A 25477-nucleotide genomic window follows, 5' to 3' on the forward strand; every position below is an offset into this window, starting at 1 on the left:
CAAATCCCCTCACAGCAAAAAACATTAGCTGTGTTGGAACAATTTGCACTCAGGCTTTCCAACCTGTAGTTCAAAAAATGTAAACATCAGGCCATTAAGATTTAATAGCTTTTTATATTCTCCATGGAAGCTTTTACTATGAACTATTCATAAGCATGCTCAGGGTTGTCCAAAAAAAACATTAGGGCTTTGCATACAGAGGAATGGATGTGCTCAGGAACATCTTCAAGTACCAGGTTCCAATGACCTGCCCTCAGAGACACTCCAGCCCTCCAAAGAGAGCCCAGCCCGCTGGTCTGGGGCAATCCAATGGCAATGGGACCCTCAGGGACCACACTGGTGCCAGCTGAGGAAACAGTGCCAGCCATGTGGGCACATCATTCTCTGGTTCTAAATGTAGGTGTTTGACTTCAATTTCCTGCTCTTGTTTGACAGAGAGAACAGGCAGAAATCTCTGACCTGAATTATTTTCCTACCTCAGAGAGCTTCTCACCAAATATTAAGAAGTTTTCCCCCACACAGATTGTATTGCAAACTTTAAAGTAAAATACAATTTTTATTTTAGTTTCATTTAGTTTGTTTTTACATAAATACTTCATTAAATACTTGTCTTCCTGTATTGTTGAAACACTTTCTTTACTAGTCTTCCTGCAATATTTTCACCTAAAATTTGTAAGACCCAATAGAATAAACCTGTCAGACTTTAGAGTGTTTTATTTTCATAACTTCTCTAAAATTTCCTCTGTTTTTACAAAAATTTCAGCAAAGTAAACCTAACTTTTATATTCTATGATGACATGTCCATACTTTAACTGAAATACTACTGATAAAATACTGAGTAAAAAAAGGAAAAACCAATAAAAGGTCAGAAATTAGAGAATTCTAGATAGCATATTGCATTTCATAGAAAGAGGGGACAGTCACTGAAAAAAAAACAAAATATGCTTTTTCCTTTACTAAGCTATGTCCTGACTACAAGCCAGTGGAACTGTTGTTCTTAATTCCCAGATATTTGAGGTCAGATAATTTCATGGAGTACCACATTTTTATCCCCTTCCTTTCTTATCAGTTTTACCCCCTGGAACAAGCCACACCTTTTCATTAATAAGAGTATATAAATGCCCCCAGTTTGATTAAAGTCCAGCTAGTAACAATATAAACATAGGTTTGAAATCCCCTCCAATTCAGCATCTGGAAAACACTCACATGCCTTAATTTTCATTAAGAAAGAATCAAGATTTTTTAAAACATCCCCATATTCCTAATCAGTCACAAAAGTTAAAAGTTTATGCAGATAAGATTATGTGCTTTCTTTACAAGTGTTAAAATGTCATACTTCCCTTCCAATGGCAAATCTAGGTAGGGACAAAGTATTTATAGCAACACCATTAAAAAAATCATAATCCATTTGTTCTACACAGTTGGTGCTCTATTAATGCATATATTTGCCACTGCCTTGATTAGGGGAAATCTAATAAAATGGAACTAGATCACTAATTTTTGACCTCCTACTTCTCAGTTTCCTTCAATGGGTTCCTTCAACTGTTTTACTGAGTTCTTTTTAAACTATATTCATTGAAAATTATACAGTAAAACTCATTCAGCAGATTATTTCTTCATAGAGGAAGTGTGAAATTGTGAAATTACCTAAACCTAGAGCAGCTTTGGGAACAATGCAATGAGTCTTTAGCACTGCAATCCCACTCACCTGCTAGTAGAGATCACCATTTCTCCAGAAAATAGCCCCCACTAGTCCATAATGTTCCATAATCTTTTTATCACCCATAGGCAAGATTTGTTTCCTTCCCTTTGGCACATTTTTTCCCTGGTAGTGCAAACTGGTTTTCTTCTGTCCCTCTTCCCCACACTGAACATTACCTCCCACACATTCACTGTGCTCTCCTCAGCTTCAAAGGAACAGAAACATCCCAACAGCTGTAAGAAATAAAGTCAGTCCTCCGGTAATAGCTCCTGGTCTATCTGAACTGGTGGCAATACTGTATTTTTTCACTGTGCTCATCTCCCCTGGTGCTTCCCCCATGATAGGACACATGTCCTTCTGTGAGAGATGCAGTCAGGCTGAGCACACAGAGGCAGGAGAGGGTGAACAGAGCTCAGGAACCATTGTTTTCTCTACTCCTACCTACTTAAAGAAATCCTTTTCTTGTTCCTCTCCAAGCTCTGTCTAAGCACTACAAGCAATTAAAGGCTGACTACATGGGAGAGGATTCGATTTTGCAAGAGAACAAGCAGAACAGTGATATCTTTCATAAATTAAAACATCCAACAAAATCAGTGCTGGGCACATGTTCCTTACCTTCCTGAGTATATTTTGTGCAGTTAGACAAAACAGAGCTCAAAATTGCATCCACAGCAATTGATAAAGATTGCTGTGTCACCACAGACTGCAAAAGGAGAGCATTTCAGATAAAAAAATTCTGAGAAATATGTGTTTGAGAAATAGTTTCAGATCCCTCCATGTAATATGCAAGACATAGTCTTGTAAATACAGCTCTACTTAATTTTTATCTCACATACAAGCTTCAATCATCACACAGCACTTGTTTCCAGCACGTATTAGTGTGTGTGAGCCTATGGCATGTTCAGTTTCCAAGAGGTACTTTGGAGCCACAAGCTCAGCCTGATTTTATAGCCTGATCTGCAATAACCACCCTGCAAACCATATCACTTTATATGAAGGCCAAGAAATTATTTTCACTATCAAACAACTTTAGAACCTTGTTTAAAACATTCTTTTGTTTCATTTCTGCCTCTTCACTTCAAATAGGTTTTTGGTCCTATTTTTTGTGCAGGTCTGTTCTAAAGATGACATGAAACACAATGCTGCAGCTCAAATACACAAGACTCATCTGCCCTGGCTGCTGAGAGGTGCTAATCTACAACATCCTCTTGATTGCCTGGCAGGACATGCAAGATGAAAGGACCTCAGGTTCCAGATCAACTACCAAAAAATTAATAGTGGCCCAAGTATTATCCAAAAATTGGAAAGGTCAACAGTCCCACCCTAAATGTGTCTTTCTTTTCTTGAAGCAGCAGTTTAGGACATAATTTGCTGACTATCATAACCATAATGTTATTTAAATGGAATTCCTTCTGAATGTAATTTGCCGCCAAAGTTTATTGAGCTTATTTTAACATCATAGTGCAAGATTAAAAATTAAACTATCATTTCAACTATTTTTATAAAGGTTACATTAGTACTTTTCATTTCTTTATTGCCTTACTGAATGTCAGGGCACAGAGCACTCAGTGAAGCCTGACAGTGGCTAAGAGGCATAAAGGTCATGCCATGTGCATTTGCTTCAAAAGTTCAACCTGTGCTTTGCCTAGAAAACCATTCACAAAATTACTGCCTACAACAAAAATAAATAAAACAGGACATCATCCACACCCAGAGCACCAGAGACACTGAAAAAGCTCTGACCTGGGGAAACCCACCCATTCTCAGAACTATCTTTACAATTTTTGTTTCAAAATTCATAATTTCAAAATTCAAAATACATGTTGTTTTAAATTCAGACACAGAGCTCACCTCTGCCTACATGGAGCAGTATGATTACACCCTCCTATTGCAGCTGGAACATGAGGAGTTTGACAGAGCTTGTTTTGCTCCCCAGAGCCCTGGGATTCTTCTGAGGACCAGAACAATAATAAATATTAATATAATGCAAATTAATTATTAACAATAATAAAACACATTATGGGTGATTACATAATAGGTGATAACAGAAATTAATTCATATTGAAGAATGTTTCTGCTCTGGTCTTGCCCCAAGCACTCACAAACATCTCTTCATTGTCATTAGTGTACCTTAATATAATAATTTGAAAATTAATTTAAAATATGCATCATCAGTTGAAAACATTTTTTTGTCCACTTCAAAGGAACAAATATTTCATTGTAGGGTTTAAATTGAATTGAGACATGAAGTATTTGGTTAACAGGGCACTTAAACTTTATTAGAAGTTAGTGCATCACTTTTACTGCTGTTGCAGTGTTAATCTCAGGGTTCTTTTAAGGAGCCGCTCTGAAGTCATTACTATCTAAAGACACTTAAAAATTCAGGATGTAAACAGAAGGAGAGTGGGGGGATCATTTCTGACAGGACAAGGTAAGAAACCTTATGCGGTCCAAGCCCTGAGGGCAGACAGGCCATTGCCACCACCCAGCCACTCTTGGCTCAGGGCACTGAGAGCCCTGGGGCAGCACCACAGAGCCCAGCAACAAACTCAGAGCTTCCCAGGAGGTGGCTTTAAAATAAAAAAGGCATTAGTGAAAGTGTTCATGCTGTGGAAGGTGTGCAGAGTTGAGACATTGGGGGTCCTAGCTGGATGAGCCTTTTGTCACTTCTCTTGCACAATCACCACAGCTGTTACAGAGAGAAGAAGACAGAAACAAAGGAAATTCCACACAACTGGCTGAGAAAAATGTCCAGCAAGATGTAACAATTCATCCAGGGCCAGACAGCATTTTGGCTGATCAGCTTTCCTGTGCACTGGTGCTGCCAGTCCATCTCTGCCACATGCCCTGAGGTCCCACACCTCACTCTGTACATTGTGTGGTTTACGTTAGTTTCTTTTTAATTCTGTTTTCATGAGGTTTGACACAAACACAAAGGTGATCAACTGTAAATGTGAAGTGTTGCATGGCCCTGCAAAAACCAGAGCACGGCAGGCTGTAGCAGGTTCTGCGCAGGGCAGCACAGGAGCCTCCTGCACCACACCTCGCTTCAGCTGAACCAAACTGGGCTGCTCTTGACGTCTGAGCGGTTTTCTCCTCTGGGGAGAGAGTACAATGTACAGTATTTCTCATTATGCCTTTTTTTGGCTGTTTTCTTCTATATCTGGTTTCTCTGGTTTTCCTCCCTATGCTCCTATATAAGCTTTCCAGGGCCCTGGACATCTCTGTACATTACCAGGTGCAATGGCCTGCAACTCTTGAATGTGCTTAAACTTGGGAAATTTATTCTCAATTTGAGATCCCGTTTAAAAGAGACAATTTTTAGACCAAGAAGTCTTTCTTTTTGAATTTGCAATATATAGAAGTCCTATCAGTGAACTACTTGGGCAAAGTAGAAATGTACATGCCAAAAAGCTACAGTTCTGTAAGTGCTTTTTTCTCTTATGCTATTTGTTCTACATTACAACAATGCAAAACAGTGGAAAGAAAAATTAAGAAGACAAATTAGAGTCTGGTTAGCAAGGGAGATACAAGCTAATACCAGTCACTGTTATACTTCCATATGCTGCTTAATGAATCAATGCTGGCAGGATAAAAGATTGCTGGTGCCTGAGGCACTTAATAACAGTGTGTAACATAACATGCATTTCCCTTTAGATGTCACTCTAAAAAGTTGGTATGGACAATTTCTGTTTCTAAAGTAATGAGAGCAGAGGGTGATGCTGTCAAGATGAGGAATTTTGGCCACGTTGTGTGAAGCTGCACGCAGGCAGTCAGTTTGTCATGCAGCTGAGCAGGACTTGGGGACAGAAGGGTCACCCCAAGGCTGAGGGCAGGACTGTCCTCCCCACCCTGGGCACCACTGGAGACCTGGCACTGCCACCAGCTCCAAGGATGTTGGACAGGTTTAGAAATGAGCATGGGAGCTGCTCGTGTGAGAGGTACTGAAAGCATGCAAGCATCAGCTCCTCCCCTCAGAGCCCACGCAGCTGGAAACAAAGAGAATGAACATGAATAAAATGCAGTGCATGGAACTGCCTCCTGTCAGCAGAGATGTTGCAGGTGTTGTAATGCACAACTTACAGCTAATTAACCTGAAAAAAACCACCTTAATATTTGGCTTCATCTTCATCACATCTCACATATTCCCCACACCACGGGCTGTCACACTTTCCTTTGGCCTCTACCTCGTAGCTTGTCCTGTACAAGTTTACCCGTGGAAGGAGCCATCGTTCCTGCTCCTCTGTGGCTGCTTCCTTTATGTCCAGGTCTGCTCTCCAAAGCATCCTCACTGGTATCAACAGTGTGCAATCAGCAGTGAAAAACTTTAGGATTCATTGTAGTGATGTATGTAAGGCTTGAACTATTTTATCTCAGCTAGTAATTAACACTAGGAAGAGATCCTGCACAGTGTAACAATAGCTATAAAATTGCTTCATCCACACAGGATGCAGAGAGAATAAATTATACTATATGATCATTTTTATTATTTTTGGGTTTTTTGACATTTGCTTCTACTAAATCTTGTAACATCCTTCATGAACTTACTTCTTTTCCAAATTACTTCTTAGCAGAAAAAATGGTATTAAAACTCTAAAAGGGATGTCACATCATTTTAGAATAAGTCAAGATCAGCTAGCTCCCTTTTTAAGCACAAAACTTCACACTGCCTCCTGCCTGCTGGGGAGAAGCTGTTTGCACTCTTCTGTCTGCCACATTCCATGTCTGGGCAATGAGGGAAAACAAACAAGAGACAATGAGAGGGTGCATCATGGTACCAGAAATACGAGCTGACCTGGTATTGAAGGGGATCAGGTTTAAAGACTCATTTTTTAGGAGATGCAGTGAGAGAATCTTAATCATATTGGGATGGCAAAAGAGCATCGCCCTGACACAAATCTCCAGTGCTCTTTCAAATATCCATGGTGACAGTAACTGCAGCCACTGGTTTGTGTCCTTTGTCTATAAGCCAGTTTATACAATTAATAACGCATCCCTGCCCAATCAACAGAATGATCCATCCTTGCCCCTAGGTACTAATCATGTGTCAAGACAATTAATTGCAGAGATGTACTATGTGAGAAAGGTTGTCCTAAATGTAAAATGTGGCAATTTTTCTGAAGGGCCCAAGGCAACAATCATCTGAATATCCCTGCTTACAGTAACACTGCTCTCTCTAAATGAGAGAGGAGAACTTAGTCAACATGAGACCTAAAAACAAGCCTCCCTCTGACTTCAAGCCCACGAGATCCAGAGCACCCTGCCACCTCCCGCTAAGCAGAATCACACTCTTCAGTAAAGGTTACAATTTTCCACTTACAATGGATCAAAAGTCCCTGAATGGCTAAACTTAAACGCTGATCATCACAAAGGGTTTTTAAGAAGTTGGGTTTTTTTCTCTCACCAACTCTCCTAGTACACAAGAAGCATTTCCCTCACAGAAGCCTGGTCTGGCACCAGGGAAGGCTTGCAATTGATTTTCATAGAAATATGATCAGATCGCCTGGTACTCACAACCTTACTGGGTGTGTAATTGGGTGAAGATGAGGGGAGCCAGCAGGGAGCCTGAGGACACCCTGAGGTTTGGGCATGGAAATGAGTCAATATGTCAAGGTGCACTTTGTTTCTCTTTGTCTATTCCTCCTCTTCTTTCTCCAAAGGAAACAGAAAAATCAAATGGGTCTGCACAAGGAGGGCCAAGTCCTCTCCAGTGACTCCCTCCTTACTTCAGTCTCTTGACATCTGCTCGGGCACTGCTCCATGCTGTCACCTGTCCAGGGACAGCCTTCTCAAGAGAGCTGGAAAGATTGTATGATGATGATTTGACAAGGAGCAACCAGAACCTCTTTGCCCCATCTGCAACCTGGTAGCTGTCAGGGTCCTTCCTTCTGGGTGGGAAGCAGCCCTGTCTGCAAGAGCCATGGCAGAGCCTTGGTGACTGGGAGTCGCCATCTCCTCACTGCCTCACCTTGTCTTTTGATTTTTCACTTTGACTCATTGCTCCCAGTCATCCCTGTCATCAATAATAAGAGGTGCTGAGGCACATTATACAAATGCATGTGCTTAATCATCTTGATATCTGAGAGGAGCTGTGTAGATAAGAAGAGCTTTTATTGCCTTTTCACAGTGGCAATGTGAACCCTCCAGGGCTGCACAGGATGACTGCAGCCACACAAGGTTCCAGCAGCAGCGTGCACCCCTGGTGCAAAAAAAAAGAGGAGAAAAGCCCTTCCATTCTGCACTGGGTGGATTTAATCTCATGCACCGCTTCAGGATCTGGTGAGTCCTACCAAGTCTGTAATGTACACTCAAGATAATCTTCCCCCATTTTGATGTATCTCCTCTTGGCTCATCCTTACCAGGAAAGGACACAGCCAGCCTCCTTGGCTACTTTGGTACATGCCATTCCACCCTGCCTGGAACATGTGGCTCTCCTCATCCCACTGTGAAAAGTCACCCATGCCCTCATCATCAGTTTCTTTCATGTACAACAAATTGTACTTATAACCCAGGCAGAATTCCCCTGAGAGTCTGAAATGACATTTCTCAGGATGTGACAATAAAGCACCATTTGTGCTCTGCATCTCATCTGTTCACCCTTTCAGTTAAGATTTCACCCTGTGCATTAGAGAAATGAGTCATCTTCACCATCTCTCATGCATTCGCATTCACAGCACCTTGCCTTAATCTTCAGTTTTTCACTATCACCTGAAATATATGCTATTTAATATCTAATATTACTTTATGGGGGAAAACCACTAAAAATAAATCACAGTTATAATGAGAAGCTTCCAAAGACTCTAATCCTAAAATGCACTCCTGTAATAGCACAAGGGGATCTCCATGCTCAGTATTAAAAGGATTATTTTTCAGTGCATCCCCAGTTTCCCAGATACACACAGCTCTTCATTTTCACCTGCAAATGACTCCATAGATTAACAGAGAGACAAAACTCAATCAAGCATGTCTGTCATTGCGATTATGGCCTGGCTGTAAAGCAATTTCACAGAATGGGAGAGGACCATGATATACCTACCACAGCTTAAAAGCCTTCTTCATTGCACCAGATTTACATAACTTTATTCAGTGCTGTACATTAAAGGTTCAGAAAAAAATCATATTTGCCCATAGGGATGGGAAATGAGCAAAGCAGTGACACTGGAGGTAGTTTATCTTTTGGATTGGGTTTTGCACATGCAGAATTCCACTCTTGCTTTTTGGCAACACCTTGTGGCTTGCACAGACCCAATAACTGTAAGGGATTATTTGTATATTTGACTTTTCTATCTAATAAAAAATAATAGTAAGTTGTGAAGATTGAATTAGAGACCTCAGTGTATTTTGGTTTTGACTCAGGCTGTGGAGTTTGGTGGGGAAAATGTAGCCCTTAACTCTACACCAAGAAAATACACCAAGATCCTTGTGGTCTCTGCTTGAAGAGGTCCCAGAGTTACTATAGCACACTTTCAAAAAAACCATCCCCCAACGGCAATTTTAGACCCATGTCTATGAATTTACATTGCCATGTACAGGCATTTGCAAATTCTGACATGCTTTCAAATACTAAATCTGCCTTAAAATTTCTTCAAGCAGTTTCTGATAGTTTAAGCAGGAATTGTGGACTTTTGAAATGAAAACTGAAATTCTTACTCTTGCAAAAACACTAAGTGATATGAGAGTTGACATGCCAACCATCCTGGGCTCCAGAATGAGTGTTCATACTTATTTTAGTGGGAAATGAGCAGGTGTGCAAAAGCTCCTGCTAAGCCCTTGCATCTGCAGGAAACAAGAACCTGCCCCAGTTTCTGCAGAGCTGCTGGGTTCAGGTTCAGGCCGAGCATGGTTGGGTGATGCTGCACCATATTCCTGAAAGAAAATGGGCACAAATCATAAAGTCATAGAATCATTTTGGTTGGAAAAGACCCAAAGATCATTGGGTCCAACCATTAACCCACATTGCCAAGTCCACCATCAAACTACAACCCTAAGTCACAGCAGAAGTCTCTCTACACCAGGAAACTGAATATGCCTTGAAAACTCAAAACAGCCAGCCCTGATTTGGTCAAATCAATGCAACCAAAGGTAGTATGGAGACTTTCAAAAAGTTGATCACATTTTCTGAGGAATGGCTAAATCATGCCATTTTCAGTGAGAAAACCACAACGATTCTTGGCAGCGTGCACTTTGTTCCCTTAAGGGCAAGGGAAAAACCGAGGGTCAGGGCTGCCTCTCCAGGGTAGCTGGTCAAGGGTGCTGATTATTGTTCCTTATTATGAAAACTCTCTTTTGCCCTCTGCAATAGAAGATAGAAATTTGATGCCGTTTCACTTTGTCTTTTTCCCTAGATTCTGATTCTTCAAGGCTAAAGCTGAGCTCCCTGGAATGACTCTGGAGCTGAAACATATACCTAAATACTTGGCTGAATCAGTCCCTCTTGAAGTATAAGGAGGAAGATATTCAGGCTTTCTAATCCAGCAACACAGCAGGGAAACTGCTTGTTGTCTCTGCATGATTGTGTAATTGCTTTTCAAAGAGAGAAGTGAGTTTCTTTATCCACATTGCACTAACAAATCTCAGAAGTCACTTTGGTCTTTCAGCTTAACTTTCAACATTATTTGTTACGGATAAAACGAAAGACACTTCTATTTCCATAGCTGACAAGCTTTGCCTCAGGGTATGCATTTATTTTCCATGCTGTTGATCTCTTCCTCCAAGTATCAGGCTAATTCATCAGATTAATAAAGGACGATTTAGCTTCCTGCAGGGTATTATTGATCTCTCAGGGAACATGGCAGTTGTTTGCTTTGCCACCTTTCCCCTGAGCAAAGGGGACGATTTTTAAATATTTCTAATGCTTGAAGTCTACAGCTGGCTCTCACCAAGCAGCTACAGAGGTGCAAAAGGCAGCAGCAAAGGGGAAATGAAAAATGTATCACCTGAATCCATCTTTCCCCACCTCTGTACTCATCAGTGTGTCCAGAGCACACAAAGTCTCAGCAAGGAGGTGGGAGTGAGCACCTGGCTCCAACAAGAGGCTCCAGGAAGATAAGGCATATCTGGGTTGGGCTAGCACAAATTTCATCCACCCACACCAGGCATTACTTCAAACATGCAGTGCAGTTCATAGATTATCAGGTCAGAAAGGCCCCCTGTGTCAGACCCTGCTAGATTCTGTTTCAGAAATCTTCATGTGTCATCTAACACAGAAACAAGAGTGTCTCCTTACCAGTGCTGAAACTCCTCCCTCTATCCCAGCAAAACCATTCCTTCAAGCTACAGTTCTGGATGAAGAGTTTTAATTCTCCATAATCTCTCAGTTGTTCTCTGGCTCCCTGCTTGTCTGGGCAGCAGTCCCTGTCCCACAAACACAGCCAGGCTCCTGACTTCCAGGATGTAGGGCTTGATGCTTGACCTTATTAAAAAACAAACAAACAATTACTGTTTATTTGTGCCAAACTAGAAAGCCCAAATGATCAGCCTCTGTGACTTACTACTTCATTGTGGAGATAGAACTGTCTGGGGCTGGTAATGAATCGAGCCTGTAGGCAGGACATTAGCAGGCCTGTCAATATCATTATAATTATGCTTCCAGAATGTTCTTAGTTCTCTCCCCTGACTGGCTGTTGCTCACCGCATTATTTTTAATATTCGTAATCCTAGTCTGTAATTGGAACACTGCCTTCAGACCTACCCTCAGATCTTCTGTACATATACTGTTGTACACACCCTTTTCACACCTTTTGTGGTTGACCCTATACTGTGTGTTCACCTTTTGCCATTTGTTATTTTGCCATTAAGGTGGTTTTACTTTTTGGCCCACCCAGCCGTGCCCATCCCGTTTATTTGCCACACCACTCCCAGCTGGCATGGGTTCGAGGTCACGTAAGCCGAAATGCAACCCTTCATTCTTCACTTTTCTTCTGATTTTATGTCTTTTGTGTCTGTTTAATTTTCTCCCCAAAACCACAAACAGGTGTTAAACTGTGACAGAGAAAGACCTGAGCCAGAACCTAGACCAGAACTAGGCACACACAAGCTCCCTTGCTCCCCTGTTTACAGCTCTGTTGTGAGGCTTGTAAATCACTTGCCTTGAAATACACTCAGTATGTACTACATTAACTTTATATAATTCTAATTCCTTAATGAACAGTTTTGAAAAATCAAATATCTCTGTAAATTACAACATTATTACCTTTAGCAGTTTAATTTTCAATCTCATTAAAAAGATATGAAATTCTTTTCTGTAACCCTACAGTGAATGGAATAACTTGGAATAGGTTCCCATCCTTCATTAGTCATACCCTCCCATGTGGTGTTCCACGTATGTCTAGGTCTAGTGTTAAGCTGGGCTGTCCTCAGCTGGTTTCCAAGCTTGCTTTCACTGCTGCCCACCTGTGAAGGTCCAAGCACCACTGACAATCACTACAACCACTTCTGAGAGCTGTGTGGCCAGCATCAATCACCAGTGGTGGCCCATGCTATGCTGCTCACTCAGGGTCACTGTGGGACACTCCTTCTTGCAGTATGACCACTGGTTTCCCCCAAACATGACACATTTATTGAACGCTTCTACAAAGATTAAGTGTCTTTTCTGTATTATCAGTGGTTTTTCTGCAGTGTTTTTTTGCAGGACTCAGCTGGTACCTGATGAAATAAATGCCTTTTCTTCCCAGTATATTCTAAAAATTGTTGAGCTCTGCTTGTATCCTTTTCCTTCTTATACAAAAGGAAGCCCCATTTTCTCAAATATAGAAAAGTTTTGGAACCAGAATTAGGCAGGGAAATATTTGAAAAGAAGGGGCTGGGGACTGGTTTCCCCCAGTGGCAGGAGATTGAGTAATTAAACTGGATGACTGAAGACTAGCCCACCCCATGACACTGCCGGTGTGTTACAGATAGGTACTGTGATGCATGGCTCTCACAATTAGGGGATAAATATTGTGTGCACGTTAAGAGAAGCTTTATTGATGTACAGCTGTTACTGTGATTTGTTGTTTAGATGTCCCCTGCTCTCCCCACAGGCCTCTCTCCCCGCTCTGTACCGTGCACAGGCCTTTGTGACCGGGGGAGGAGCGCTGCTGGGGAGGCGGGGCATGGCAGCACCTCACCTCCAATCAAGTTGCAAGAAAGTCATGTCCACCAATGGACAGCGAAGTAGAGTTGACTGACAGCCTTGGGGAGGGGCCTGAGGCAGCACCAGGGTGTAGCAGGTGGAGCAGCCATTTTGTGAATTCATGGCTGCCAGTGACAAACTGTGGGGTCGCTGTCCTTTTTCCTTATTCAATCCTTTGTTGTATTTGTTAAGGTTTAATAAACCTTTCATAAACATTTTAAAAGTGAGGGATCATTTCTCACACAGTGTCTGACCATGCTCCCATCTCCCATTCAGGCACATTTCTCATCATTATCCCTTAGCCCTGCAGTTTTAGTCCTACTTAACAAGGCTGTGTTCATTTATATGATTTTTGGCATGGGAGATAAAACAAAGCTATCCCAAATTTCTGTCCATAAATCCCAGTAAGTAGATTGGATGGACCTAGATTAAAAAGGAAAATAACTGCAGAGAACTTATTTTGGAAATGAAAGGCTTTAAAACTGATTTGCTGATATGTCATTTGCTTGATGTCATCATTCTATAAGTGGGTTATGATTGTTCTCACGAATGCAAAGTGATATGCAAATATATGCATCATGTCCTGCTGCTTCCAGTTTTATTTGCCTCTTTCCTAGTCTTTTCTTTCCCTTCCCCCAGAGTCTCCCAGAAGCATTGGTGCCACTTGCATTTGTGTCAGAAGCATTTTGAGAAGCATTTGTCCCACTTGCAAGGCCAGGGACAAAGGCAGTGGAAAAGGCAAAAAAAACCACACTATACCTTCTCTGACACATACATGTTTTGTGATGGTTTATGTCCCTGTCACATAGTGTGCAGTTTCACTTCTGCCCTTGAAAAACACCTGAAAGACCATTGCCAGTATACATGGCAATGTATCTTTCTTGACAATTTTTCTCTGGTTTTAGAAAACACAGCAAATTTATAGTCAGCCATCCTCCCTCCATGAGTGACAACTTTGCTGTCCCAGGTGTTTTAAAGCAAGCAAGACTCACTAGGGCAGTCAGAAAGTCTTCCTAAAAACAAAGAGCAATTTGTAGCACAAAAATAACCAGTGCTCTCCCACAGAAAGGGAAACTTGAGTGGGGTTTTTATCTCTTACTCTACACAGTGCTACTCATAATCTTTAGGACCCCTAGAACAAGACTGAGCTCAGGGTGAAACCCAGTTCAAAAGTGATGGAGTTTGTGACTACAGGTTGATGTGGCAAATCTGCACCTGGAAGTGCTGGTGAGGGGCTTGGAGCCGTGTGCTGGTTCTCTCCTGCTCTGCCCACTCAGCAGGTTCCACCACCGTGGGTGGGTGCTGGGCACCAGCCAGGACTGGCCATGCCCCATGGGGTGTCTGGTGCTTGGGCTGCCTGCAGGTCCTGTGCTGGCAGCTCTGTGGGAAGTGGCTGCTGCTCCTAATTAAATGGCACATGTGAAAAATGACGATTTAAAAGGTTTAATAAAAGACAATTAGGAGACAGAAATAAAACAAATAGTTAAATTAATGAACAAATATGGCCAGGTGCCTTGGCATTCAGCCAAGAGCACACCTTACTAACAAAGGCTCATTCCTTAAAAGTACTAGCCTGTTGTATATTCATAGATCCCTATGCATGATTCAAACATTCCTCTTAAATTTAGATGTTCTTTTGCTTAGTGTCAACTTCTCCCTGCCCCCCCCACCCCCCCCACCCCCCAACAGATCAATCTTATTTTGGTCCATTTAGTTTCATACTCTTTGATAACAGAGGTTAAATAAATTCCTCCCTTGGAGCTCTGGTCACTGCCATCTTCATCTGGATAAGATAATGGAGGACAGGGTTCTGATTATCTTTTCATTCTTTGGGTTATATGAACAATAGCAGTCTTTATTTTAATACTATGCTATAGCCTAAGAAATATTTGTATGTATCACACTACTATTTATGTTTCATTACTAGCAAAAATAAAATAAACTGTATTAATACAGCAAAGTTTTCTAACATTATATATATAGCATTCATTTTAATATTTGCAAAAAGCCAATAATATAAGATGTACTTGTAACACACAGATCCATACCTGCCCATCAGTCTGGTGGCTGTGAGCCCTTCTCCTGCCTTGGGGTGGAATTAATACTGCTGCAAGACAACATAAGTTGCAGCTTGAAAACTGTAGATCAGGTGTACACTTACTGTCATTAAAAGGCTTTAAATTGGTTTAGAATTGGAAAAGAAAAAAAAAAAAAACACCACAAAAGACCAAGATACAGTTGTAAACGGCTGCATGCAAATTACAGGGTGAAATTAAACTCATCTTGACATTGCTTTAGGACTTTGCAATGCACACCCACAGCACTGTCCCTTAGCAAGGGACACAGATGCTGACTCTGCATAGTGGCCAAATGTTAAAGCACTGTCACATTAAGAAATGTAGATTTGAAATACTGGATGTCTCTTGAATAATTTTTGGTCTGTTTTTATAATGTAGAATCAAAAGATTTGAAGCCTTAAAACAGAACTGAACTGCAGAAACTTTGGATAGTCTTCACCCAGATCTAATATCTGTGTTGTTAGTAATTATTAATATATTAGTAACCTGCTACATGACAACAAAGTGAATATATACTATATATTTTAATATATATAAATATATGTGTATCTATAGCTATATAATAGGTCTGTGAGCTACAATATAGTTTTGTAAAGGAGTGACCTAGGAGTGATCCAATTTTCTCCAGTTCTTAAATTTCACTCTACACTGAGAATATTTACATTTCAAATCCACCAAACAGTAATTGGGTAAAAATTCATTAATAATTTTGTCACAAAAATCAGAACCCAGACTGCCATTCTTCCAGGACAGCCTGAGCCAGCCAGCCGTGGTCCTTCCCTCCAGGCCAAGTGAACCTCCTCCTGCTGCTGCTGCTGGGGCTGAGGTGGGAGAGGGCAAGTGCTCGTGCCCAGGGAAGCCCAGTGCCTGACAGCGAGGGACATCTCCAAACAGGGGAGGTGTTACACAAAGTCATCTCAGGCAGGAATGAACAGTTCACTCTGGTGTCCCCCACCTGGTACAAACAGTGGTTCATCGTGTCAGGGAGTGGTGGACCAGTCCCTTTCCTTAGTCTGTCAGAGGAGGGCTGTAACTCTCCCTGTGTTTTACTCCAGTCTGCCTGGGAAATCAAAGCTGTTTGACTATTTTGTGCTTTGTGAACCCTTAAATATCTTGTTACAAACTGGTTTAACATTGAGGACCAAGGGAAGCTACGTCCCTGTGAATAAAATGGATAATACCCAGAAAGGTGCAAAATATACCCAAAAGTGTGATTAAAACTAAATGAAGTTTATTAGACATTGGTGTAAAAAAACTTATATACTTTATTTAATAGTAAAAGAGGGAGGGAGGGAGGGAGGGAGGGAGGGAGGGAGGGAGGGAGGGAGGGAGGGAGGGAGGGAGGGAGGGAGGGAGGGAGGGAGGGAGGGAGGGAGGGAGGGAGGGAGGGAGGGAGGGAGGGAGGGAGGGAGGGAGGGAGGGAGGGAGGGAGGGAGGGAGGGAGGGAGGGAGGGAGGGAGGGAGACGGGGGTTAGGTGGAAGCATATCACCCTTCTGAGGGTCCCAACAACGTCTTGTTGCTCCCCTCCATCTGATCTTCTTGGTGGTGAGGGTCCCCTGCCACCACTGTGGCACACCACACAGAAGAGTATAGAAGCTACTGGATTGATAAATGTTTGGGCCAGGTGGGAATGCCAACATGCCACCCTTGGGGAGGGCAAGTTTGGCACTCTCCCTTGCGACACGGTGGATCTGTTGCATCATCCCTGGTGTAGGGTCTGGAAACCCCTTTGGGGGAGAGGGGGGCTTTGATGGGCCAGGACACATCCTCCACTGTCTTTCACATGTATTCCACTTTTCCTGGGGTAAAGGGGCCTCACAGCTGAGCTTTGCACAGCAGAGGATGGGCATTCACTGCCTCACCAAAGGCTTTTTCATCACACACCCAAAACCTCCCGTCCCCTGCTTTGGTGTGAGGGTCTGTGTGAGCCTGCAGCTGATAGCCCTGGGGTGTGGGCTTGTCTTGGGTTGCAATGCAAGATATAACCAAAAGTATATATTCTATTACTATCTGTTGAAACCAGATGGGGCAGTTTTCTTTATCTCTTCCATGACCCATCCCTCATAACTGGGGGATATCTTCTGTTAATGGGCCAGCTGCTAAAACCAGGTGTGACAGTGTTCTGTATCTCTTCCACAGCCCATCCTTCTTCCAGTAGGATATCTTTGTTAATGGGCCATTGGGTCTTACTGCATGACTGATAAAATTACATCATCCCACTGTGAGATGCTGCACCTAGGGGGAAGATCCAAGCATAATAAACCTGTATATCTTTGGAGACTTGGAACACCACAGCAGCTTTTCTCCAGTGAATTCCCAGAGGAGAGAGACCGGATCCATCTACACCACCAGACCTTCAGAGGAAAACTCCACCCTTCTACAGGATCGTTACTTCAACAGAACCAGGTCTGTCACTCCAGGAGGACTGCAGCCACTGACTAATAGGGTGTCAGGTTGTATTCTAACTCTGTCAGTGGAATGTTTTTCTGTTGGTTTTCTTTTTTTGTACTATTGCATTTTTATTTTAATTTTCCTAGTAAAGAACTGTTGTTTCTATTCTCTTATCTTTGCTTGAGAGCCCCTTGATTTCAAGATTATAACAGTTGCGGGGGGGTTCATTTTTTGATTTCAAGGGAGGTTTCTGCCTTCCTTAGCAGACATTTGTCTTTTCAAACCAAGACCGGTCTCCACCCCGAAGGTGCTTGATCCCTCTGTGAATGTATCTTTTTCTCTGAGGACCTGAGTTTACCTTATCTCCATCAGCGAGAAGTTCAGGGCCTCAGTCAGAAGGCCTCTGCAGCTTTTGCAATACAAAAGTTTCGCTGTAATGGGCATTAAGATACCTACATGAAGGTGTTTAAGCCATAAATCATAATAGTCTCTGGCATATCTTCCAGCTGAAGAACAGACCAGGTCACAGAGAACACAACCAAATGTTCATTGATTTGTTCTCATACCTACCTTTCATGGAAGGGTGGGAAGAGAAGGCAGAGCAGGGAACTCACAGCAGAAGGATCATGGAAGTCTGGAACAAGATGCTGAAGTCACCGTCTCCTGCAGTCATGAGGAATCAGGAGAGGGAACTCTCAGCCCCTCAGCATTTCAGGTCAGTGCTGGGGACCCATACACGTGGTAGCCATGTAAGACAAAGAGACAACAGTGTTCCAGTCCCAGTTCAGCATCATTACCTAAACACTGGTGTCACAGGGACTGAACAGTTCTCATATAAAGTTTTTCTTCTGAAACATTAGCCATCAACAAAGATCTTTCTCAGTATGAATTATGGAGTATTCTTTTCTTTTTAATTGCTTTTCTTTACACTGAAAGCTTTAAGCATCAGCCTAATAATTATCGTAAACCAATTTGTCATAGGGAATACTGATTTAGGGAATCAGGACTTGACAATCGAAATTGAAGAGAGATATGTTTTATTCCATCAGCTGACAGCATCAGGGATGCATGGGGTTTATCTCCTCCAAGCCATGTGCACCTGGTCAGGACAAGTTCCAGCTATAAATACACACTGATATGTATTTATGCCCACCCACCTCCGCTTTCTCTCACTTTGTGTTATAATCAGCTGCCACACCTCCTGGTGGTCATGGGCTGAGGTCTCTGGGATGAAAACCAATGACTTCCTCGGTGATTGCTGTTTGATTTCTGCTTCTGGGCAGGCGCACTGGAGGTTTGGCTCTCCCTCTGGTCAGTTTGTCCTGCCCAAAACCACCCATCTGGTCCTGGCTGGTTTTTGGAGCCACGGGTTTCTGCTTTGTCGGATTTTCACAACACCTCGGTCTTGCTTTGCTGAATCTTCACAATATATCTTATCTTAATGTTTTTTCACTGGCAACTAAGTTCCTATGTGGTTTGTTACAAACTGTTTCTGCTAGATGTTCTATTTCTCTATATATATTTCTCTATGCTAGAGTGTGCACCCAGGTTGCTGCAGTTAGAGTAAATGTTTGCTGATAAATGTGATGGTAGAATAAAACCTTCAGAGCCAGCAGTAGTGTTTATTTATGGAGAAATGCCCAGATGGTGGTCAGGGACTGGCACCCACCCTCATTGACCTGCCCTGGTTGAGTCAGGGGTCACCCTGCTGCCCTCGCACCTTCCGCAGGGCTCTCCTGCAAGAGCGTTGAAGGGGACCTATGTCCCAAATGCTGCTCCCCAGAGCTGAAACCAGGGAGTGGCAAGTGTGTGGCTATAGTTTGTGTGGTTGCTGGTGATATTGGGCCTGCTGTCTTTCTTCTCTGTTACTCACTCCCTCTTCCCTTACTCACTGACTGTGATGACATTCCTGCTCAGAGAGAACACACCAAATACCTTCTGTAAGGAAACTTCACACTGCTCCAATCCCTTCTCTTAGAGAAGGTCTGACTATTTAAAACCAGCACCAAAAGAAGCCTGGCTAGAGGCATGGAAAATTTTAGACAAAGCAATTGCAGCCTCAGCCAGCTCCAAGACACCCTGACAAAGGAAGAGCAACATGAGACAAGTTCTAGGTAGAGCTTCTGTGCCAGAGCTCACTCTAGGGGGGTGGGCTAGGGTTCCCCACAGCCTGGAGAGGAGGTGGAAACGATGTGTGCTCTGAGCCCCCCAGATACCTGTGGGAGTGAGAAGGAGGCAGCAAAAGAGAGCTGTAACAGGGTCTGAACGTTTTGAACTCCCCTGACAGCCAGGTGCTGTAGTGCACCTTATCTGTGTGAGATCTTGCAGCAGCAAGCGCTTCACAGCCCCATCCTGGAGCAGGCACCACAGACTGCTCCACTTGCTGCATCGCCCCAGGTTTTACTAGCACTGCAAAATTTCCACTCCACAACCAGCTTCAGCAGAATGGGCTTTATTTTGCAGTGATCTTGAAATATACAAGAATACAGTGGTTTGGCAGGGCAGGGCGGCATGAAAGCCCAGCATGACTCAGGACGTGATCTCAGGGATCTTTCCAGGGAATGGCACATCCCAGGGCTGGAGGGCACCCTATGCCTGCTGCCCCAGGAGCTGCCAGCTTCACCCAGCAGGGGCACAGAGTGCTCAGCGTGGTGACAGCAAGAGTGACAGCCCCGGCCCTGGGTGCAGCCAGCACCTCCTTGTGCTGCAGGGCTGAGATCTGCTGAGAATAGCTGCTGGGCTATTCCTTCTCCAGCAGGGAAACCCTTGCATTCCACAAATCCATTGATGCTTCAGGATTTTAATTTGATTTCTCTGATCCATGCAGCTGCCCTGGGTTGGCCAGCAGAAGGTTCTGGGACTTGGGCTGTGATGAGACTTGAGTCGAGTGGAAGCAGCAGCACGGGAACATCTTCCATGGGGCTGGGGCCTCCTGCCTTCACCCAAACATTCATTTCAGCCTCCAGCCCTTCATACAAAGTATCATCAAATAATTTACAGAAGGTGTCATCTGCAGGCTACAGCCAAAAGGAAGGTTTATTTAAGACACTGTGTGGATTGTTATACAAGATCCTGATGGATTATTCCTATCTGAGAATTTACAGATACTGCAGGAACATGGCCAACGATTTGGATTAGTTGAGATTAAACTCAGACTGAGTTGGTTTTCCTCCCTTAGGAAATCTCAGCCCTAGGTCTACAGATATTTTTTGAAGGCAAGATGTAGACAAAAACAACTTTTACACTTTCCAGCAGGCACCTGAAGTACTTTTCCATCAATCACCTTTGATATACAGAGACAGAAGTGTGAGCTACTTCATTAAGAGCCCTCACACATAACTGGGTACATTTACATATTAATCAGACAGCTGAGCTGCTAATCTTTCTATCTTATATGCCTCTGTAACCATTAGTCAGAGCCAGGTGCTGTTAAATACTCCAGGTACCACCAAGTGCTCCAAAATCAAGATGAGTGTGGATGACAGGGAAAGGCTCAGATTTACAATGCTCCCGTAGAGCCAAGCTCGGTTAGCTCTGCCAGGGTAACATAAATATACACATCTAACATCAGGAACTTTAATCCAGTGGGAGCACTGAGTGAGGTGAGGCATTCCCACTGCCATGAGACTTCAGTGATTCCCACAGAAATATAGGCTGGTTCCAGTTCCCCCTTCTCCAGGCTCTTTGCTACTGTCTGAGTAGCACTAGACACCTGGCACAAAGATCCTGGGACTAAAGGAAGACAGAGAAGCCATCTCCCTCTACCCCTGATAGCCCACAAGACAACCCTGCTTGTCTCTCAAGGGCAGCAGCTTCCCCACATCTTAACACAGGGCTCAAGTGGGATGGGAGAATTTAGCCCCAGTTTTTACCACAGTATCATAGAATCACAGAATTCAGACTTCAGTCATCATCTTGTTCCAGCCCCCTGCTATGGGCAGGGATGTCTTCCTCTAGACCAGGTTCCTCAGGGTCCCATCCAACTGGAACACTTCCAGGGATGGGGCAGCCACAGAATCTCTGGGCAACCTGTGCCAGGGCCTCCCTACCCTCACAGGGAAGAAAGGATTAGTCTTTTTCAAAGTTCAGATGGTTTTCTGGACAAGATTTGGTCCCTGGGTAAATCAGTCACAGCAAAAGTGGTTGATGCAAGGAGGGATGTGTGGAAACTGCTCTGAAGTCAGTGATGGACTGACATGGACAGAGGATGCAATCAGTGGCTCCACAATCAAGCTGCTGCTCACTGTGGTGCACCCAGCATCAGACTCTGGTACAGCACAGTAGTTACTTGGTTTTCTATTTATCCTGTTCATTTGCCATTCCAGCACCTGAAAATCCACATCCTCAGCTTCCCATCTCCCTCCCTCCAGCACCTCTCACCCAGCTCTGCACCTGGCTTGTGTGGTGCCTGGCTTTGAGCTGCTGAATTAAATTCTCTCCATCCTCCAAGACCAGACAACATTGTGAGACTTACCCTTTGGGTGTGAGGTTTAACCTCCATGTGCCTGTTCCTTGGCACCACACACATCACCGCTGCCTCCACCCCAAGTCCAGGTGTCCAGTGTGAGCAGGGCACAGGGACAACCAGTACCCAGTGGTCACACACTGACAGCTGCAGACTACACAAAAACCACAAACACCTTTATAGGTGCGAATTGCCTTTGCCAACGAAGTGATCTGTGGTACTGCTTCCTCCTTGCAGAACCATCAGTTTACATTTCCTGGGCTTTAGTTAAAGAAAAGAAAAACAATGTATGTGGCTTCGGTGATCACACAGGCTCTGCAGAGCACTCTGATCTTCCCTGCTTTGGGCCTCTGAGTTTTTTCCTACCACTTCCTCCAGATTAAAAGGGTGGAAAGGTTATCCAGATCCTAATGAATGGCTTCATGCTTTTGCCATGGAACATTACCTGGGTAATGCTCTCAGTGCTCACAGTGGCACCAGACTGGCTTTGCTGCCTGGCCCCAGCACAGACACTCAGCTGGCAGCACACTCTCTGCTGCTACCCTGACACCCCAGCACCTCTCCCTCACATCCAAACAGCCACTCAGACCCCCAACAGCTCTGCACTGCCATGCCATCCCCAGCCCATGGCACCAGGAAGGTGCTGAAGCTCAGGGATGCTTTGGAGACTATGAGCCTCTGCACAATCTGTTCTAGACCCACAACTAAGAGGTTTTGCCAGTGGTTGTGGTTCAGAAGAGAGCCTGGATACGCCACTGATGCCATTAGAACCCATCCCTGCAGCTGCTCCTATTCCCGGGAGGTGCTCCTCTTCCTCAGCCCATAGGAAAGGTAGATTTTGGAAACCACCAGCAATTCATGCTCCTTGTCTGGAGAGCCTGCACACAGCACTGGTGCTTTGCAGGCAACGGATCTCTCCTCCATTTTAAACTGATTTTTATACTGTTGATTGGTTTCGTCAAACTATTTTATTGATTGGAAATATTTCCAAATGCTGCACTCTGGGCATAAATGTTAAAGAGGAGATGAGGGGGCACAGGTCTTATAATGGAGCCCTGGCTCAGTCTTGAGTCTGGCTGAACACCCACCCCTGGCCCAGTGGCCTTGTTTGACCCAGGCCAAAAGCTGGGAGAAAGGAGATGGGACACAGTAACATCCATATCTGTATTTCTACCTTCCAGACAGAAGCACAAGTACAGCAGCCCTGTTTGAACTGAAATAAAGCCTTGGCTATGGATGACCTCGTGTAGGGGTGTTGGATGGAGAAGGAGGGGTCACAGCCACCACAGGCAGAGCAGGGCCATACACAGCCCTGGGACACAGCAGGGACACTTCCTGCAGCGTGGAGGCATGGAGGTGGAAATAGGGTGAGGCTGCTGTCTGAAATACCACCCTGACATGTTATTGGCACCTCACATCTCACCCCCATCTCCTGGTCTCATCACAAGGCATACAGATACTCTCCATCACTCTACCACTCACACGGCCCTGCCTCACTGTCCTCCCTGTCACTTGCCTTGTTGGAACATCCCTGTGAATGCCAAGAGTGGCTCTACTCGGTCAGACATGGAGGGTTCAGGCTGGCCCCTTTCCTGGGATGCAGCCCAGTAATGCCTGCTTTGTCTGGCTCAAAACAGAGGGATGTGCCCAGGGTGAGATGGGCACAGCTTACTTTTGGGTCAGGATTATTTATTCATTATTACTTATTCATAATTTTTAAATGAGCTTTATAGCTTGGTTCTGATTTTTGGCATTTGCCTCCCCTATGAGCATGTGAAACATCATATCAAATGCAATGGGGCAAAACCTCCAGCCCCTGAAACACCAAACTGCTGAACGATGGTCGCTTTCACCACATTTACACAGGGCAGAGCATCTCTGTTCCTTGCAGAGTAGCAGCAGCAGGCATTACCACAAGGAAAAGCTGGTTATACCAGATAGGAGGTGATGATGTGGGGATTTTCATTTCACACATGAACCATTAACAAATGAGTCCATAGAGAGCATTTATCATAGAAAGCCCAACTTTCTCATGCTAGAAGGTTTTACCTTTGCTGTGGTTTATTAGTTATTTGGTTTAAACAGTGGAAAGAACCTGTCTTAATTGAGACCTGCTTCGGCTGCTGCTTCATTCTAACAAATTCCAGCATATATTGGTATTTTCCTATAAAAGCCCAAGGTCACATGAGCAAGACACTGTGGAGTTTCCATGGAATAAGCCAAGAGGAGTCAAGACAGGCAACAGAAGGCCCTTGGACTTACTGCTGTACTGGGAAACAAGGCTTCCACCTGGATCCTATTATTGAGTGGATTCCATGGCCTTTTCTACCCCTCAAGAACAGACACCCCCCCACACCCCTTTCCTGCAGGAAAGCAAAACTGAGTCCCCACTCTTATTGAGGAAACCCTAATTTCCATTTCATTTCATCGTCTCTTTGCAGCTGCAGGTAGCATTGACCTCCTCCAACTGCTTGAGCCCCAGAAGTGCTCCTGGGGGAAGGAAAGGTCCAACTCTCACCTGTGGGAAGGAAATAGAGTTACTTTTAAGTCATTGTTAAGTACAGTTATTTAATAGCTTCCAAAAGGTCTACTGCCCCTCAGCCCTCAAATAACATATATCACATGAAATTTGCACTGGCCACTCAGTAGATGAAGCTCTCTTTTCCCCTTTTTATCAGAAATGAGCATACAGCCAGAAATATTGGCAAATCCAGCTGCCCTTCAGACAGTGGATTCCACAGATGAGTTACTCCCCAACAGTGTGCAGCACAGATCTGCCCGTGTAAGTGGCCCCATGGGGACTGTCACACGGCCCTTCACAGAGCAGTGCTGGTACGGAAAAAATCGATGCAATGCAACAATGAACAAAAGTAATCTTAACACTCACATTTTCCAGTCTTGATTCAGCCTCTTGAAACCAATGAAATTATTTTCTTTGCCACAGATGTCTGCATTACACAGATCCATGGGGCTTGTGGGACACCTCTGGGTGGTCCTCCCCTTTGGGCTGCACAAAGGCTTCCCAGTATTTAGCAGCATCCAAGAGGATCCAAAAGACCAAACACTGGGTGTTGTCTCCAGGGGAAGCAGAAGAGCTGCCTTCTTGTCCAGCCCCTCTATTCCACCTTTTTGATTTATTTACCTAAGTGCTGCCAAGTCTCCAGTTCCACCAAACCATGACTTCATCCATGAGGGAAGCAGACACAATGCTTCTCTTTCCCCTCCAGCATCCATCAGCATCTACAAGTGACCCAAAGCACAGAGGGAACAGCCCTGTGTATGTCTGTGGTGGTTGTGCATGGCTGGAAGGGCCCTGGGGCCCTGCAGGGTCTTAAGGCAAATTGTAGAATCACAGCATGGTTTTGGCTGGAGGCACCTTGAAGATGATCATCTTCCAACCCCCTGCCATAAGCAGGAATGTTTTCCTTCAGACCAGGTTCCTCAGGGCCCCATCCGAACGGAATGTTTCCAGGGATGGGGCAGCCACAGCTTCTCTGGGCAACCCATTCCAGTTCACCACCACACTCACAGGGAAGAATTACTTCCTAATATCTCACCTAGACCCACCCTCTGACAATTTAAAGCCATTTCCCTTTGTTCTATCACTGCATGCTCTTGTCAAAAGCCCCTTTCCAACTGGAAGGTGCTATAAATCTCCCTGGAACCTTCTCTTCTCTGGGCTGAACAGGCCCATCTCTCAGCATGTCTCCATAGGAGAGGAGCTTCA

At 44.0% G+C, this 25477-nt stretch overlaps 1 protein-coding gene across 1 annotated transcript in view; it reads right to left on the bottom strand.

The window, feature by feature from the left end:
- The window catches only part of SH2D1A (SH2 domain containing 1A), a 39598-nt gene extending 26808 nt beyond the window's left edge, over positions 1-12790 (bottom strand). The window contains exons 1-2 of the transcript XR_015276294.1: positions 12095-12790; positions 10929-11114 (exon numbers count right to left, since the gene is read on the bottom strand). The gene's annotated coding sequence lies outside the window, so the exon portion shown is untranslated. The remainder of the gene's footprint in view (positions 1-10928; positions 11115-12094) is intronic.
- Positions 12791-25477: the final 12687 nt, after the last annotated feature.

The sequence above is a fragment of the Cyanistes caeruleus genome, chromosome 14 (assembly GCF_971803275.1).
Source record: "Cyanistes caeruleus chromosome 14, bCyaCae1.hap1.1, whole genome shotgun sequence".
Lineage (NCBI taxonomy): Eukaryota > Metazoa > Chordata > Aves > Passeriformes > Paridae > Cyanistes > Cyanistes caeruleus.